Raw genomic sequence first — 20,733 nt, forward strand, 5'->3', positions numbered from 1 at the left:
ATATCATGAAAGAGATGGCACTTGAACTGGTCCTGGAAGGAAGGGACAGAGGGAAATCAATAGCTAGAGATGTGGGTATAATCCTTTCCAAGGCAACAGGTATGTATGAAGTTGGAAGAAGGCAAGACAAGAGAATGATGAGTGGATATAGTTTGACTAGAACATACAATATACATAGAAGAAGAATGTGAAATAAGGGTGGTAAGGTAACCTAGAGACAGAGAATGTCAAAGTAAGGAGCTTTTCCTTTATCTTCTGTAACTCATGACCCATTATCAATGCTCTGAAATCACCTAAATGTCACTCAATCTTGAAGACATAACAAAAATCTCTGGTTTATGTCTCACCTAGGTTTTCCCTGTAAACCTCAAGTTTGGTTGCTGCCAAGATCTCCCTAAAAATGGGGAAAGGGCACTCAAGTCTCAAACAAAACTCAGGTTAACATAATATTAAATACAGGGTAGGTCTTATGGAATTCAACAGAACACACTAAGGTCTAGTATGAAAGTCTATAAACTTTCAAGACAATCCTTGCCTTTGGTGGACTCACAGTTTTCAGGGATTGTCTACTATCTTCATGGCTCATAGGACCCATGTATTGAGGGTCATCCCATGGAGCATGGGTAGAGCTGAGCCTAGCTCTCCTAGGACACTTCCAATGGGTTATATGTGATGGCTCAGTGTTGAAGGACCCGCTGCTTTGGGACGGAAAAAACAATACCCTTATTCATCCCTCAATCCATGTGATGTGCCTGAGACAGAAAGAACCACCCACCCAGTAAATGTAAAAGAAAAGACAACTCTCTACTCTGAAGCCCTTTAATTTTCCTTTCTCTGGAATGTGTGGCATTCCCATATCTCCCTGGGACTTCCTGTGAGACTAGGAGAGGAACCTCTCTCTTCCTTCTGACAATGATGGCAGCAGGTACCTGTGAGGCCTAGGTGAGTTTGCCTCTTTGTTTGGTATTTGCTCATCCTGGGAAGAGGTGGTAGGCTTTCAGTTGGTTCTGGTTGGACTGTGGGAACTATTCCTTGTAGTTACTAGTGTTTCCTGAGGAAGATGGCCAACTACTGTAGGAGGATTAGCCCAAGTACTAGCCTGACATTCTCAAATGAATGGACCATGAGGGAATAGTTTGGACAGTGAAAGATGAGGTAGAAGTCCATAACCTATTCAATGGCCCCAACGATGTCCCATGTTTTAAGGTTTTTGAATGTCAACCTCCTGTTAGAATGTAATAAGAGTTTTAATAAGAATAGATGTTGGGCTCATACCAACAGGGCAACAGTCAGGCACAATTTTGGGATATCTGCGATGAAGAATGCTATCTGTATCCTGAGAAAGAATTGTGGAATTTGAACAAAGACCAAAGACCTTTAATTTTTAAAAAAAATGCTATCTTATTATGTAATTCTGCTATATCTCATACTCTATGTTTCTTCCTTAAGGATATGATTTCTCTCTCATCACATTCAACTTAGATCAATGCATACCATGGAAACAATGTAAAGACTAACAAACTACCTTCTGTGGGGTGGGGGGAGGGAAGCAAGGTTAGGAAGAAAATTGTAAAATTCAAAATAAAATCTTTCTAAAAAAAAGAATAGATGTTAGGAGAGCTAAGTAGTGCAGTGGATGGAGCATCAGCCCTAGAGTCAGGAGAATTTGAATTCAAATCCAGTCTTTAACTGTTTGTCCCTGGGCAAGTTACTTAACCCCAATTGCCTCCAATAAAAAAGAGTATATATATATATGATTAATATGGAAATATATTTAACATAGTTATACATGTATAACTTAGATTACTCGCTATCAGGGGGAGGGGCAAAGGCAGGGAAAGAGGGAGAAAAATGTGGAACTCAATATCTTACAAAAAATAAATGTTGAAAATTTTAAAAAAAGAGAATGTGTTTTAATTCTTCATCATCATGCACTTTATAAGTCTTTTGTGTTTTAAACATTTCTTTTATGTGGAGGGAATAAACAGCTGTAACTGATCTAAAGTTATATTGCACAGTTTTATATTGAGAGTCTTGCTACTCCCTTTTGGGGAAGATCCTAGACTTGGGCCAAACCTTTACTTTAAATATTTTCCCCTGGAGTTCTAGGGTAGAGTGTGAAGTATAAAGAACCAGACATAATGAGAAGGGACCCGACCTTCCTTGGTATTCCCTAGAACTGAACCCAGGTCCATGAGCCTGATGGTCCATCAGCCAGGTCCGAGCTTATCCTATAGGATAAGCATTCCTATATCCAGTCCCCTCTGTGGCTATAACTGCAAAAGAATAAGTTTCAATTGTTCTTCATCCATGCCTTGATTTTGTGACAGAATAATTTCTCACAGCTCTACTGTGATGGAAGATTAATTCCCTTTAAAGAATCAGAGTCTTCCTATGGGTCACCTTACTCCCTAGTTAAAAAGTTAGACTTCAAAGGTATCTGTCCCTTGTGTTGATCACAAATCCAGGAGAACAATACTCAGGATGTTGAACCATCCTCCCAGCAAGAGACAAGAGAAGAATTTATTCAAAGATGATAATCTTTGTGGAGCTGTCTTGGGTAGCGATACTGTACAACTTCTATGTTGAGACCACTAAGGAGGTTAATTATTTTTCCCATTTCTCAAATGTTATAAAGTCTGACTTCTTTCCCAGTCCTGGGTGACTATCTTGGAGATGGTCTCCATTACCTATAAGTTTATTAGTACATCCCAGAGAATAAAATTTCATGTCTAATCTATATTTTTCTATATTTTATTTTAACCCTATGTTTTTAAGGTTCTAACAATTTTAGAGTTCACAATTTCTTATCTTGTGGGGTTATATGTGGATGCCCAGGCGTCTTTTCAGATTTTTAGTTTGTCTTGGCTTCTGGGAAATAAGTCTGTGTTTCCTTACCTTGCAGGAAGTATATGTCTCTCATTCTGCTGTTTCCATACACTTTCTTTTCACTCATCTTCCCTCTGTATCTTCCTGAATGGAGAGGTAGGGGGAAATTTGCATCTGTTTGCTCTTCCTTTTCTATTCTAGAGAGTATGACCTGTCTCCCTTTAAAAACCTCCAAAGACCAACTTAGGTGTACAAACATCATCAACATCAATATAGTGTCAACTCAGACAATTCCATAGCTAGGATCATGATCTTGATTATCAGTTCCAAAACAGGGCAGCTAGATGGTGCAGTGGATAGAACACCAACCCTGGAGTCAGGAGGAACTGAGTTCATATCCAGCCTCAGATACTTAATAATTACCTAGCTGTGTGACCTTGGGCAAACCACTTAACCCCATTGCCTTGCAAAAACAACATAGGCTCAAATCAAGGGACAACACATTCTCAGGACAAGATTAGTTCACATACTGGCAATAGAATAATAGAGGAAAGAGAGAGCCTACCTGGTTCCCCTGGGGCCAGTCCAGGCTTGTCTGGTGCACCTCCAATAATAACAACAGTTGACATTCACATATCATTTTACAGATTCCAAAATTCTTTGCATATATATTTCATTTGACCCTCACAGTAACTCTGTAAATGAGGTTATGTAATTATCATCCCGGCTTTTCAGATAGGAAGACTAAGGCTCAGAAAGTGTCTGTCCAAGGTTCCTATCTGAATAAGTGGTCAACCCAGTATGGAAGCCCAGGTCTTCTGATTGTAATAGGGAAGGGTCAGAGGCAGAGAAGAGATATAATCAGACCTGAACATTAGGAAGATAGTTTTGGAAGTTATGGAAGACTTTGGGAGTTATGGGGTGATATGACAGGTACAGAGACCAATTAAAATACAGTGATGATTCTCCAAACAAGAAATAATAAGGACCTGAACTAAGGTTGTGGTGGTGGATATAGAAAGTGGAAGCAGCAGCGAAGATCTGTTGCTAAGCTGGAATTGAGAGTAGTTGGTGACTGACTGAATGTAGGGGCTGAAGGAGAGGGAAATGTCAAAGATAATTTTCAGTTTGTGTGATGGGAAAAATGGAGGTGACACCAATAGAAATAGGGAAATCAGGAGAAGAGCCAGATTTGAAGGAAAGATGATGAACTTTGGAAATATTAGGTTTAAAGTATCAGTGGGAAATTTAGGCAGAGATATCCAACAAACAGCTGGAGGTTACTATATAATGAAAAAGATTCTCAGAACACAGCAGATGGTTCATTTGTCTTGAAATAGTTGTACTTATAGGATCCATCCCAGGGAGAATGTGCCATGAACACTCCTGGAAACTTCCAGAGGCTCCAAGGACACAGTGATTCATTAATTGGATGTAGGGAATGAAAAACTTACTGACTTCTCTATCTTCTGGAAAGCCATTCAAAGGACTGACCTCAGATGCCTGCTGTATTCATCTTCTCCCAGAAACTCTTCTTGCCACCAATCAACAGTAACTAAAATACCAAGGATTTCTAGGCTATTGAATGCACAGGGTTCCCTTAAAGACTGGGAATGGATATCTCAAGACTTAAACAAAGAAAATAAATAAGATAGAAGAGGTAGCAAGAAGCCCAGAGTCCAGAATCAGCTCACTGGGCACAAATGTATTTTAGTAGGCGTGTGATCAGAGCTCACCTATTTCTCTTATGATTGGGGTGGGGGGGGGGAGAACACCAGCCTTTGCCCAACCCTATCATTTTAGGAATAAGATTGAATTCCTGTCACAATCTGAAAATAGGGGAAAAAAGAGAGGCCAGGGACAGATCAAAACCTTTTAAAGATCTACTAAACATTCTTCTTGCTCAGCAGTCCAATTAAAAAAGTGGTTTCCCCTTCAACAAAGTGTTCAAGCCCATCAGCTGTTTAGAATTGATCAGAACAAACTCAAGTAGCTATAGTTCAATTTTACCTCCTCTTGAGAGTCATTGAATGGCATAGTTTCTAAGTACTTAAGGGAAAAGCAAATCAGACTACTGGAATTGACTTTAATATTCCCCTTTCAGATCTAGATAAATCTAACAAAAATATTTCTAAAAGAGGAAAGAAAATTGTGCTGGGGGGGACCCCCAAAGGGATGGGAGCTTAAGGGTGTGTGTGAAGAGGAAGGTATTGAGCAATAGTGATGCAAAAAGAAAGAAAAGAGCATCAACAAAATATTGTTAAGTACACAGAAAGAAGCAGAAGTACATTCAGAAAAGGATGTATGTTCAGAGATAAGAAGAGCAATGTTGGTACTACTGTGTTAAATTTAATATACACTAAAAATAAAGCTGATTATATTTATTGAAGGTGTCATATGTAACCTTTTTTTCTAATTTCTTTGTATAAAGGAATTGGATTTTCACTGACCTTATCACAAGAGCCCTATAAAAGATTTATTAAGTTAACTCAAAATATGGGAGGGGGTAGGGGAAGAGCAATATAATAGGATGAGAAATGATGGTTCATGGACTTTGGGCCAAAATGGTTTCCTGAACAGAGGCAAGAAGAGCAGCTCTCCCATACCTACTTCAGAAAAAAAAACAGCTAGAATTTGTCCTGGGGCCAAATATTGATTACTAAAGCCAAGGAAAACCCCACAGTAAGTGACTACTTCCATCCCAGAACTAAAGAGAAAGTCAGTCAGAAGCCCATTAGCAGTATCGAAGGAGTATGTCTGGCAAAGACATTGCCAGTCCAGGTGAGTCAGCTGACAGCCTTCCATGAACTCAGGAACAAGCCAGAGATATGTCTGTCTTGTAAGGTTCTGTGTCTGAGAATAACAAAGGATTGGGAATTTAGGGGAGGCCCATCAATTGGGAAATGACTGAACAAATTTTGGTATATAAATGTGATGGAATAATATTGTTCTATAAGAAACCCTGAGCAGGTAGATTTCAGAAAAACCTGGAAAGGCTTTCATGAATTGATGCTGAGTGAAGTGAATAGAACCAGGAATGTACATATTACCAGCAATATTGTGTGATGATCAATTATGATGGTCTCAGCTCCTCTCAATAATTCAATGAAGAAAGACAATTTTAAAAGACTTGTGATGAAAGTACAATCTATATCCAGAGAAAAAACTATGGAGTCTGAATGCAGACCAAAGCATCTTATTTTCATTTTCTAAAATTTGTTTTATGTTTTCTTTTTCTTTCTCATGGTTTTTTCCCTTCTTGTTCTGATTCCTCTTTCACAATATGATTAATATAGAAATGTTAAACATGATTGTACATGTATAGCATATATCAGATTATTCACTGTCATGGGAAGGGGGAAGGAAAGTAGGAAGGAAAAATGTAGAATTCAAAATCTTACAAAAACTGAATGTTGAAAACTATTTTTAATTAACTAATTAACTAATGTTTTGGGGGAAAAGTGATAATTTTATCCAAGTAATGGGTTGCCTGAAAATTAGAATAGACCAAACAGAAGTCAATGAGACAGAAAGAAATAATAAAGCATCAAAATATTTAATAAATAAAAGGAAATATAACTTTCTGATTTAAAAAAATCCAGCTGACCTGAAAATAAATAAATGAGAGATCATTTAGGAATCATTGAGTTTTTCAGAAAAAACTGGAAAGACTAACATGAGCTGATGTAAAGTGAAATATAGAGTGTACAAGTAACAGCAATGTTGTAAAATGATCAGTTGTGGAATGACTTAGCTATTCTCAGAAATATACTGATCCAAGACAATTTTGAAGGTCTTATGATAAAAAATGCTATCCATCTCCAGAGAAAGAACTAATGTCTGAATACAGATTGAAGCATACTTAAAAAAACAAACTTCTTTATTTTTCTTGAGGATTTTTTTGTTCTACATTTTATTTCACAACATGACTATTATGAAAATGCTTTGCATGACTACACATGTGTAATTTAGATTGCATTGCTTGCCTTCTCAATGAGTAGAGCTCTGGAGGGAGGAAGGGAGAGAACTGGGAACTCAAAGTGTTAAAAATTGTTTTATATGTAACTGGGAAAAATAAAATTAGCAAAGTAATTTTTAAAAATAAAAAATATACAATTCAAAAAAGTAAAAAATAAGGTTGATCATCACTCCCATGTTGCTGTCAACCTTAATGGCCTTGCTCATACCAACAGGGCAGCAAGCAGCCACAATTTTGAGGTATCTGTGATGGAGAATGCCATCTGTATCCTGAGATAGAATTGTGGAGTTTGAACAAAGACTATTACTTTGAATTTTTAAAAAAATGTTGTCTTATTATATAATTCTGCTATATCTCATACTATATGTTTCTTCATTAAGGATATGATTTCTCTCTCATCATATTCAATTTAGATCAAGCCACACTATGGAAATGATGTAAAGACTAGCAAACTGCCTTCTGTGGGGGGTGAGGGGAGGGAAGCGAGATTGGGTGAAAAATTGTAAAACTCAAAATAAATAAAACCTTTCTAAAATTAAAAAGTAAAAAATAATAAAAGAATGGGTTAAAAAAAGAATCACTGAGCTTTTGTAAATCCAAGACTTTTTTTAAAAGCCTGGATGTTATATTTAGATATATGATAAATTAAAAACTGTCCAAGTCTATTAGAACCAGAAAGAGGTTAAAGAAAAGCTAGAAAGAATGTATTGATCATCTCCTGAAAGAAACCAATAAAGGGAAAGTCTCAGGAAAATCACAGCTAAAATCCAGAGCTTCCACAGTTAAAAAAAAAAATTCTTATAAACATCCTGAAAGAAAGAGTTCAAGTATCAAAGAATCACAGTCAGGAACATATGAGACAAGGCAGCTTCTATTATACACAAAAAAGGGTTTTGAATATTTTACAAATCAAAATGTGTGGGTATACAACCAAGAATAATGCATCTTGCAAAGCTGCATATAATTAACAGAGGAGAAAATGGATTTTTAGTGCAATAAAGAACTTTCAATCATTTCTAATGAAAAGAAAAGCACTAAGTTGTAACTGAAATAAAATTTAAGAAATCAAGAGTCAAGAAAAACTGAGAAAGGTAAATATTTGAGCAACTGAAAAAGATTATATAATGATGCAGTGCTAAGTGAGTAGAATGAGTTAGAAAAGAAAACAGTGAAGTAGGGTATGGATTGGCCATGTTCCATGGATTTTAAGAGGGGAAAAAATAGTATAGAAAGGAGGGAGAAGGGAAGTAGAAATTGCTATTTTTTTAAAAATAAATTTATTATTTATTTATTTTATTATTCTTTCTTTTTTTAATGATTTCTAAATCCTCTTCTCTACAATCCCTCCCCACCATTAAAAAGGCATACATTATGTCAATTGTACATGTAAAATCATGCAAAACACATTTTCATGTTAAACATGTTGCTGGAAAGAAAGTGAAAAATTTTTCAGTCTTCACTGAGTTTATCAGTTCTCTTTCTGTAGTTGGATAGTATTTTTTTACCCTAGTCTTTCAGAATTGCCTTGGATGATTATATTAATCTAAGTAATTTTGCACAGTTGATATTTGTTGCAATATTAGTTACTGTATATATATATATATATATATATATATATATATATATATATATATATAATGTCTTCCTGGTTCCTCTCATTTCACTTTGCATCAGTTCATGAGTCTTCTTAGGTTTTTCTGAAAGCAACTTGTTTGTCATCTCTTTTTTATTATGTAAATATTTTATTTGTTTTCCAATTCTATACAATAGTAATTTCTACCAATCACTTTTTGTAAGGTTTTGAATTTTACAATTTCCCCCCTCCCTCCCCTCCCCTCCCTGTCCCCCCAACAGAAGGCAATTTGATAATCTTTACATTGATTCCATGATATGCACTGATCAAAATTGAATGTGTTGAGAGAAAAAACATATTCTTGAGGAAGAAATAAAATATTAGAGATAACAAAATTATGTAGTACATAAGACAACTTTTTTTTTAATTGAAGATAATAATCTTTGGTCTTTGCTTAAACTCAACAGATCTTTCTCTGGATACAGATGATATTCTCCATCACAGATACCCTAAAATTGTCCCTGATTATTGCACTGATAGAGTGAGTAAGTCCTTTAAGGTTGATCATCACTCTTCATAATGCTCTTCTGGTTCTGCTCATCTCACACAGCATCAATTCATGCAAGTTTTTCTATGCTTCTCTGAAATCCCATCCCTCCTGATTTCTAATAGAATAATTGTATTCCATCACATATGTATACCCATAATTTGTTTAACCATTCCCTAATTGATGAACATCCCCTTGATTTCCAATTCTTTGCCACTACAGAGTTGCTATGAATTTGCTTGCCATTTCTTATAACAAAAATAGTATTCCATCACAATCATATACTACAACTTATTGCAACATTCCTTAATTGATGGTTATTCCCTCAATTTTTAATTCTTTGCCATTACAAAGAAAGCTGTTGATACTTTTTTTTTAAAGAGAGGGTTTTTTAGGTATGCTTCAAACTGTACTAAGAATTCATCAATTTTTCTCTTTAGAGGTGGAGAGCATTTTTTCAGTATGAGTCCTTTGGAATTATCTTTGATCATATTCTTGATCAGAGTAGCTAAATCTTTTCACATTTGATCATCCTTACAAGACAGCTAATACTGGGTCCAATGTCCTCCTGGTTCTGCTCATTCACTTTGCATCAGTTCATATAAGTCTTCCCAATTTTTTTCTGAAAGCATGCTCCTTGTCATTTCTTATAGAACAATAGTATTCCATCAAAATCATATACATAACTTATTTAGTCATTCCTTAATTCATGGGTATCATTTTGATTTCCATTTCTTTGCCACCACAAAAACAACTGCTAGAAATTTTTTTTAAAGAAAGCAAAAAAAGGGGTGGCTAGGCAGCGTGGTGGATAAAGCACCAGCCTTGGAGTCAGGAGTACCTGGGTTCAAATCGGTCTCAGACACTTAATAATTACCTAGCTATGTGGCCTTGGGCAAGCCACTTAACCCCATTTGCCTTGCAAAAAAACCTAAAAAAAAAAGTAAAAAAAGTATACTTCGAATCTGCACTTAGATTTTATCGGTTCTCTCTCTCTCTCTCTCTCTCTCTCTCTCTCTCTCTCTCTCTCAGTCTGTCTCAGTGGATAGCATTGTTTATCATAAGTCCTTCAGAATTATGTTAATTAATTGTACTGCAAAGGATAGCTAAGTCATTCACAGTTGATCACTGTACAATATTGCTGTTACCTGTATACAATGTTTTCCTGGTTCTGTTCACTTTACTTTGCATCTTTCCAGGTTTTTCTGAAAGCATCCTGCTCATCATTTCTTATACCACAATAGTATTCTTTTAAATAATATACCATCACTGAGAATCTCCTCAATTTCTAATTCTTTGTTTCTTCAAAAAGAGCTGCTATAAATATTTTTGTATATATAGGTCCATTTCTTTTTTCTTTGATCTCTTTGGGATACAGACTTGGTAGTGGTATTGTTGGGCCAATTTAATAGCACAGTTTTATAGAACTTCAGTCATGTTCCAAATTGTTCTCCAGAAAGATTGAACAAGTTTGCCACTTCATGAATAGAACATTAGTGCCCCATTTTCCCCCACATCCTTTCTAGCATTTGCAATTTTCCTTTTCTACATTTTTTCCTATATTTCCTTTTCTATATTAATCTGATATGAGTAAGTAGTACCTCATAGTTGTTTTAATTTTCATTTCTCTAATCAATAGTGATTTAGATAATTTTTTTCATATGAACTAGTCTTGATTTCTTCTTCTGAAAGCTGCTAGTTCATATCCTTTGACCATTGATCACCTGGGGAAAGTAACTTGCTCTATCCACTGTACCACCTAGCTGCCCCACCTTGCTATTTATAAGAAATTTTTCATGAAAAAAATATGCAAATGTGGAGGAAGAGATGACTAGGTATCACATAAAATTCACTCATATCCCAACTGGACAAACACGGATTGAACACACACACACACACACACACACACACACACAAACACAAACACTTTAGTGTCTGACCCAATAAAAAAACAAGAAGGGATATGGAAATAGGGAAGGAGGATAATACAGGAGTGAGAACATTTGCAGGCAAAACAAACTTCTTGACCCTGAAAGAGGTAATAAGAGGGGAAAAAAAGAAAAATAAGACAGCCATCTAAGAAAGTGCCCATCAATTGAGGAATTGCTGAATAAATTTGTGGTATATGAATGTAATGGGTTATTACATTTCTTATACTGTAATGACTTCAAAGGATTGTGGGAAATAAAAACTGATGCAGAGTGAAGTGAGCATAACCTGGAAAAGAATTTATGCAATAGCTACATTATAAAAAGACAAAAATTATTTTTGAAAGACTAAAAAACTGATTACAGAAATGAAACACCATGTCTCCAAAAAACTTATACATAATGAATCATATTACCTCAGAGTGAAAAAAGAGACATACTTTTTTTTAACATGATCACTATGTGGATTTCTTTTTTACTTGATTATGCTTCTTTATTATAATAGTTTTATTTCCAGTTTTCACTGAAGTAGAGATTGGGAATGGGGGTAAAGGTTAGTAATAATTTTGACAGAAAAGGAAGAACACTGAAATATTACAATGCATGGAAGGAAAAAGAAGCAAATTTAGAAGGAAGCACAAATGGAACAGTTTTGAAAATAACATTTAGAATTTATGTATATATATATTTTATAATATAAATATAATATGTAAATATTGTATATGTATATACATATTCATACATACATACACATACATATGTATGTATATAAAAGTAGACTGCAGGAAATGTAGACTCCCAGTTATACATACTATCTTCTTTATATGGAAATATAAATATATGGAAATATGCTCTTTTACTCTCTACCTCTCCCTTTTCCTCTCTCTCTCTCTCTGTCTCTGTCTCTGTCTGTCTGTCTGTCTCTCTCTCTTGCTTAAGTTCATAGTGTTTCTCCCTCAAAATGATAGGGAGAATGATAAGGTCATCCTGTCATGTGACCTTTAAAAATTAGTTCATTAAATCTTAGAAACAATCTAGAAGAGGGATCCAGCAGAAGCATAAAATTGGAGACAGTGCAGCTATAAGAAGCCACATAGAATTAAGAGAGTAGATACATCAGGAAGAGGACACTGTTAATACAAAAGGAGTCAGAACATTGGGAGGAAGTCTATTTGGACTGACCAGACACAAGGAGCGTTGGGGCAGAGGCTGTGTTTCTGAACTTCACCAATACCCTCCATGGACCCTAAGGCAATAATATTCTATCTCCTTTCCTGCAATTTGTTTAAATGTTTACTTGTCTTGTTAAACAGTGGGAGCTACCTGTCATTGCTAGAGAGTATTGGAATTATTGGAAATGCAGTTGGGAGGAAGAAACTGGGAAGGTGGGGGTGGGGAACATCCCCAGAGAAAAGATAGAGATAAATTTAACACAGATGTATTTTGCCAGAAACTTTGTGTCCTCTGTCCCCTCTCCTTCTCCCACACTGAAGACTTGGAATTCACAAAAAAAAGATAAGTACAAAAATATATCAAGATCTATACTGATTGACTCAGCATAGATGGTAAGTATCAAATTTTCATACTCAGCACCTTGATAATTCCCTCAGTGCTTCTCCCTTCTAACTAGTGGACTGGATGATGAAGCAATAAATTTCTTCCAAAGTCTTTCTTCATAGAGGCTCTGAACTATCTGTAAACTTTCCAGGTAATTCTTCATTTTCCATCAGTGGCTTTACTTGATTTCAACTTCAAGGAACACCATACTCCAGCACAAGCTATCTCTCTATGGGCTGCTCCTCATCTGCCTTGTCCCTTCTCTACTATATTTTTCAGGATTTTTTTTGGTATATTTTGTCTTCCCCCCATTAAATAATAAACTTCCTCAGAACAGGGACTATTTTTCCTCTTTTTTAATAGCCCCAGCACTTAGCACAGTATCTGGCTCCTCATAAGTGATTAATAAATGTTTATTGAATTGAAATGAATTGCTGCTGCTAAAAAAAAAAATTGCTACTGCTTCCCAGCGTGGGGGGTAAGTGGCATTTATATAAAGCAAATCTGCTTGGGCAACAATTCAGGAGCAGGACAAAGGACATCCCTTTTAGTATTGCCACATTTGTATATGGAAATGTACATGTTTGTCAAGTTTCTAATTTATAAAAAAGAAAAAAATGTTTAGAGTTTTATGAATTGATTCAGAACAAAGTAAGTAGAACCAAGGGGACAATCTAAATATTACTTTGTCTTTATAAACTATGGTAGCATGTGACAATAGTTGCAACAATATGTTTTCTGAAATAAAATGAGGGTAAACAATGTTTAAAAAAGAACTTTAAGACTTGGGGCAGCTAGGTGGTGCAATGGATAGGGCATCAGCTCTGAAATCAGGAGGACTTGAATTCAAATGTGACCTGAAGACACTTGATACTAGTTGTGTGACCTTGGGCAAGTCACTTAACCCCAACTCACCAAAATAAAAAAGAAGACTTAAAAATGATTCTAGGGCAGCTAGGTAGCACAGTGGATTGAGCACTGGTCCTGGAGTCAGGAGGACCTGAGTTCAAATGCGAACTCAGGCACCTAATAATTGCCTACCTGTGTGACCTGAGGCAAATTACTTTACCCCATTGCCTTAAATAAATAAAAATTTTTAAAAAAGAATGATTATAGAAGATTGATGATAGAGTATAAAATGAAACAAATTATTAAAGAGAAAATTTTGCAAACATTGTACTAAGTATTGGGAATACAATTTTTTTTAACTGAGCCAATCTCTGCTCTCAAGGAGCTCACTCTTACTTAGGGGAGATAAGACATAACTAGCTGTCCAGTCTATCCAATCTATCTATCCATTCAAGGTGGTTATAAAGGTCCAGAAGTCTGAGGGCAGAGAAGTGGGTGGATGGCTAAAATCAGATATCCTTGGGTCAAACCAGCTTGTCAGATTTTGGTGCCCTAAATCTTGAGAGCATAGCATTAAGTCAGATGATAAAGCTCAGTGGATTTTAAGATGCAATGGCTAGACAGATGATAAAACCTGGTGACCCTATCTCACTGGAAGACTTGGGCAGTTGGTCTCAGATTGTCTCAGAGAAATGAATAGTCATATCACTCTTTAAGGTAGTCATGATCAGAGAAGAAGCAAAGGAGAGACAAGGGAGAAGCCTGGCTGTCCTTGGGAGTAGGGGAAAGGAAAGGCAAGAGGGAAAGATAAACTTTCCCAGAAGTTGACTTCCTGACTTGTAATTATCGGACCTGAGTTCAAATCCTTCCCTGGATACACCCCAGCCATATAAGCTGGTAAATCACTTAACTTCTCAACTTCAGGTTCCACATCTGTAAAATGAAGGTAATAATGGTACCTAACTCACAAGGTTATTGGGAAGACCAAATTACAGTCAGGAGAGATAGCATATGTAAAACATTTTGCCAGCCTCATATAATGTAAGCTATAATCATTGTTGTTATTATTACCCCTTGGCAGAAAGATGATGTAGGCTGTGGCTTTCATATTCAGGCACACCTAATGTGTGAATTTGTTTTTCATAAATATTGCTGTTGTTCTTATTTGTTATTAGGAGAGTTTTTATTTGGAGAAAGAGAATTAGAGAGAGCTGAGGGGGACTAAGTGATGAAAAAAAGAAGAAAAGAAAAAAAGAGCATTAATGAAATATTCAAAATACACAAAAGAGAGAAGAAGGAAGTTCAGTTGGGGACATGGGCAAACAGGGAAGTATTACTATAGTGTTAAATTTAATAAATACTTTGTACAAACCCAGCTGTATGTGGTAGAGACTCGTAATTTCATATCTAATCTTTTTCCTGTATTTCTTTGTATATGGAAATTTTTGTGTTTGTTACTATTTATCAAGTTCGTATTTTTTTAATTACATTTAAATTTTTAAAAAGATATTAACCAGGAGATATATGATTATTGGAAAAGGTGGTAGACCAGTCATGCATTAAAAACAAGACAAAACCAATGGATACTCCGAGTGCCATACTACTGACCATGTAATATTTAAAGGCATAACAGCAGGCCCCTATTATAGGTAGATTTTTAGGGGACTATGGATGAGAATCATAAAGGATCAAAAGGCATGAATGTGTTAGAACCTGCAATGTTAGTGGGAATATCCACTTTGAGATCATAGCTCCAGAATCATAGCTCTCATTGAAGCATATTAATATGTATACAGCTTATATGTAAATATATATATATATATTATATATGTGGGATTCAATACTCATTAATAGGGTTATTTACTACTATATAACTGATTATATATATATATATACAGATATATATTAATAAGAAACTCTGGCATACAGGACAAATTCAGTTGGGAAATGGGTAGCAATATTTTTTGGTCAGATACATTTGTGTTAGTAATGGGGGAATTTAATTGCCTGCACCCCTGTGATGTATCCTCCTGGGATTTAGTGGCAATGGTGAAGGGGGATAGAGAAATATAACTCTCTGAGATTTAAGGAACAGAATGCTGATTTAGAAAGAGACATTAGGGTGACATAGGGAGACTCATTGTAGAGAGGATCACAGGTCCATGAAAGGGGAGTAGGTACAGTTTCATATCAGTAGTCCAGGGTAATGCCCTTATTACCCCATCACAGTTCTAGCTGCTCATATATGTAGGTCTGTATTTCATTTATACCTCATTTGTATGAGGGTAAAATGTGAAATTCATGGAGAAAGGTGGACACATTTCACTACCTCTGAAGTGGGTATTAGATTTAATTTGGAAAGCTTTGTTTTTTACACAAGAAAATTTCTATGAACTAATGCAAGGTAAAGCATAAAGAGGAGAACATTATACAATTAATGACCACAATAATATAAAGGGGAATACTTAGGCAACTGAGCTCAGATGAAAAGTAATGACAAATGTTGGTTCTAGACAATAGACAATAAAACACTCTCTTTTTTTTTAAGGTTTTTGCAAGGCAAATGGGGTTAAGTGGTTTGCCCAAGGCCACACAGCTAGGTAATTATTAAGTGTCTGAGACCGGATTTGAACCCAGGTACTCCTGACTCCAGGGCCGGTGCTTTATCCACTATGCCACCTAGCCACCCCCTCCTTTCTTCTTAATAGAGAGGTGGGGGCTTATGGGTGATGAATGTTAACACACTATACCAGATGGCAAATACTTTTACTTAACTTTCCTAATGCATGTCATGCCTAGACTCTTGTCACACCCTTCTAGTTGGTCTCCCTCCACTTAAGCCTATCCTCTAATTAGCTGACAAAGTGATCTCCCTGAAGATCAAGGTCAGCCATGTCACTCTCAATAAAGTCCAGTAGCTCCCTATCACATACAAAAATCAAATTTAAAGGGTCAGCTAGGTGGCACAGTGAATAGAGTGCCAGCCCTGGAGTCAGGAGAACCTGAGTTCAAATCCCACCTCAGACATTTATTATTTACTTAGCCATGTGACCTTGGGCAAGTCACTTAACCCCATTGCCTTGCAAAAACCAAAAAAGAAATACAAATCAAATTTAAAATGCTGTTTGTCATTCAAAGCTCTTCAGTTTTCCCTCTGTTTTTCCAGTCTTCTTACATTTTGGTCCACCTCCCCCCATATTATTTGTTCCAGTGACACTGTTCTCCTTGTTGTTCCACACATAAGTTTTCCTGACTCTGGATGTTTTTACTGGCCTCCATAGTTCCTCATGCTTGGAATTCTCTCTCTCCTCATCTCCATTTTTTTGACTTCCCTGATTTCCTTCAAATTCCAGGGAAAATCTACCTTTGAAAGGAAGTCTTTCTGAACCCCCTTAATTCTAGAGCCTTCCTTCTGTAATTATTTCCAGCTGATCCTACATTTCCTACATATCTTTTTTGTTCATAGTTGTTTATGTGTTGTCTCTAATATTAGACTGTGAACGTTTTAAGAGCAGGTTTGTTTTTTGCCTTTCTTGGCATCCCCAGAACTTACCATAGTGCTTTGTATGTTGTAGGCTCTTAATAGTTGTTTTATTTATGTTTTAATCTGTAATAAAGGATGGTCTTACACAAAGGGTGTAAGACATATATTGGAAAATGTCTTTGGTTTAAAAATCAAAAGGCAATGATAAAATTTGGTAAACTGGATACAGAGCAGGCCTTGGCGCCAGGAGAACCTGTGTTCTTGTCCCACCTTTGGCATACACTGGCTCAATACTTTGGGTACCTTTTTTTTTGTTGTTGTTTTTTTGCAAGGCAAATGGGGTTAAGTGGCTTGCCCAAGGCCACACAGCTAGGTAATTATTAAGTGTCTGAGACTGGATTTGAACCCAGGTACTCCTGACTCCAAGGCAGGTGCTTTATCCACTACGCCACCTAGCTGCCCTCTTTGGGTAACTTTCTAAGATTGTACATTGCAGAGAGGAAGCTTATTTGCATTGGTAGAAGTTTCCTCATCTGAGAGTATTTTATATCAATGAAACCACATGCCCAGTCACTATTCCTATAAAAAAAAATTTTAACCATCAAATGTATGTATGTATGTGTGTGTGTGTGTGTGTGTGTGTTTTAAAGGAAATTGTCTGTTGAATAATTCCCCCTGCCTCAAGTCATAGACACCCAAGTAAGTGGAGGATAACAACTCAACCCCAAGTCAATTTGCCTATTATTGCCATATCTGTATAGAGGCCAAAGCTCCAGAGTTGCTTCTCATAGAGCAGCTTGGCATCAGAGACAAATATATTCCAATGGATCATGGACAGACTATTTTAGCAGGGATGAAGCCTTGGGAGGGGGGGTGTTAGAAAGGAATGGGCAAGGTATCTGGTCTATACTAAAAAGAGAACTTGGGCAGGAGAACCACCTAAATAATAAAGATAATAAGGAAGAGTCCTAGATTGAACTTTAGTGAAGAAATTGGAGCAGTCTACTGTAAACACTCTCATTTTTGTCTGTTTTTCCCCTTCAAGTCATCTTCATCCAACCATCTCCTCTTTTACTCCAGTCTCTGTAGAAGAACTGGCCTTTCTATTTTCTGACACTAAGTCTTTTACTTGTGCTCTTGATTCTACCCTCTTCCACATCTGCCAGCAGTTTGAAAACAGCTAGGAATTGTGATGCTCAAGGATAGCACAAAGCAAGGAGAAAGTGAAAGGGGAAGAAAGAATAAAACCTTGGGGAAAGGCTTCTGACATCAGACTACAGGATTCTAAGGGGAAGGTGAGACCCTGGGGATAGCAGGAGGTTGCCAGTGGAAGAAAATGCAACAAGGTGGGATGTTTGAATGGGACCTATTTTGGCTACAGGAAGACCTCAAAATCTCCATGAGCTATTTTTTCACTTTCATTGTGCCAGGACAGTTTTCATTCAGGTCACTCCATTTGGGTGCATTTAACATTTTCCTCAAAGTCCAACTTGCAGAAAAAATAATTTTCCAGTGCAGCAAGCAAGTTATCTAACCCAAAGAAAAGGGTACCATAGAAATGAGAACACTAGCAGGTAGTAAATTAGGGCTACATGAGCATGGGGGGGAAATGGCTATGATGGATAGCAGGTACTATACTGAAAGTGTTCCAAAAAATAAAATGAAATAAAATAAAAGAAAGTGTTCCACAAGGCTTGTTACGGGCAATGCCATTCACAACCACATGAAACAAAACAAAAAATGAACCCCTTCCCCATAGAATCTGAATGAACACTATGTTCACTTTTTTAAAACTTCTCTTATGCTTTTCCTTCCTATTCCATGGTTTTATTTTTTCCTTAGTCCTAAATCCTCATACACAAAATGACTAATATGTAAACATGTTAAACACAAAACTTTCACTAGTCTGTTCACCACTATGGAAGAAAATCATGTAACATAAATATGCAGATGGATGAATGCTGAAAAACTCATAATATTTAATTGGAAAAATAAAAATCAATCAAAACAAACAAAAAAGTCCTCCAAAAAAACTACCTTATGCACTCAAAATTTAGTGTGGTAAGATATGTCCATTCAAATGGAAGTTGGTCTAGTTACTTCAGAACATGTGTTACAAGACTTTTTTTCCTTTCTTTTTAATTGGGAAGGTAAAAGAGAAAAATGGGAGATGGGACAGGATTCTCCCCCAAAAGATAAGAGAATAAAAAGAAGTCTAGAAGGAATTGTAGACAATTGTAGATCATTGTTAAAGTAATGTGGTGAACTTAATATAAACTTTAAAAGAGGCAAGTTTTACATACTAGAGATATGTTTTTGTGAACAATTTCCTCCTGTTTTACATATAAAAAGACCAGAAGAGACAATAAATTTGCTTCTTCCTTACTTTCCAATTTTACCATCTTTGTGCCAAATCATGTAAAACCTAATGGAAATATGGGAAATATACTGAAGTGGTCACTATAAGTTAGGGTTAGATACCTCATTGAGAGAACCCAGCTCTGAACCAAGAAGAACTATCAAATAGGAAAAGCTATACCTGCCAGAGTATAGGAAGGGGAAGAGTGACAAGCTTCAGAGAGGAGATCTTGAGGAAAATTAACTAGAGAGGCACCTGTCTAGCCACTTCTGTCTAGGCTAAGAACTTCTCCTCTTTCTGAAAGATCATAATAGCATTTGAACTAAAACACTCAGTCAAGCCTGATACTGGAGGTGATGGTGACTATGGTTGCCTGCCCAAAAGCAAGCCCAGAAAATTCAGCAGATCAGTCCATTTGTCACAGATGTCATGCCTTGGGAGATACAGCCCATTGGCTAGGCAAACTGATCAGTCCCAAATAGCCAGCAATGAGGCTGTGCCTATGCAGAATCAGACCCTACTTGCAGTGGATTTTACTCATTCAACAATAGCCCAGCTTAGCAGGGAAAAATCTCAACAAAAACTGACACAGTTGCCCCATTTCACAAGGCAAACTTGTTATGAATTACCTTGACCACCTCAATATTTCTGAACATTGTGCCTACTTACCACATCATGGATTCTGTATGTTTGAGGAAAACTCAAACACAGGGCTTTTCTTTTTCTTTTCCTTTCTTTGGCAGAAGAAGGAGGATGTTTTATAAACACTGCTCTTGCTATGCAATTTGAATAAGCATCTTTTCTAAAAGTTAATTGAATCTCCTGGCTGATTGCTAATGGCAAGCACATGGGTGGGGCTCATGACTTACAATGTTAGGTATGGCACCCACAGTTACCCTACTCTTCCTGGGGACCCAACAAGTAAGTATGAGTTGAGGAGGGGATCCTATATAAACATACAATATCTTCTGATTAGTTTGATAAACAATTTTTTTGACATCAGTGAAAATGGAAGTTTACTGGCTAAATTTCTTTTAACCTTTGCATAATGGGTGAATGGGATTGGAAATGAATTATCAGGACTTCGGGTTAAGATTTTATTTATTGGGGGGGCTAGATGGTGCAGTGGATAAAGCACGGGCCCTGTAGTCAGGAGTACCTGGGTTCAAATCCGGTCCCAGACACTTAATAATTACCTAGCTGTGTGGCCTTGGGAAAGCCACTTAACCCCATTTGCCTGGCAAAAAAACCTAAAAAAAAGATTTTATTTTGAGTTTTACAATTTTTCCCCTAATCTTACTTCCCACCTCCCACAGAAGGCAATTTGTCAGTCTTTACATTGTTTCCATGGTATAAATTGACCCAAATTAAGTGTAATGTGAGAGAAATCATATCCTTAAGGAAGAAACAAAGTATAAGAGATAGCAAGATCAGACAAAAAGATATTAGTTTTTTTCTTAAATTTAAGGTAATAGTCCTTGGTCTTTGTTTAAACTCCACAGTTGTTTCTCTGGATACAGATGGTATTCTCCATTGCAGAGAGCCCCAAATTGTCCCTGATTGTTGCACTGATGGAATGAGCAAGTCCATCAAGGTTGATCATCGCCCCCATGTTGCTGTTAGGGTAT

Source organism: Macrotis lagotis, chromosome 2 (assembly GCF_037893015.1).
Source record: "Macrotis lagotis isolate mMagLag1 chromosome 2, bilby.v1.9.chrom.fasta, whole genome shotgun sequence".
NCBI lineage: Eukaryota > Metazoa > Chordata > Mammalia > Peramelemorphia > Peramelidae > Macrotis > Macrotis lagotis.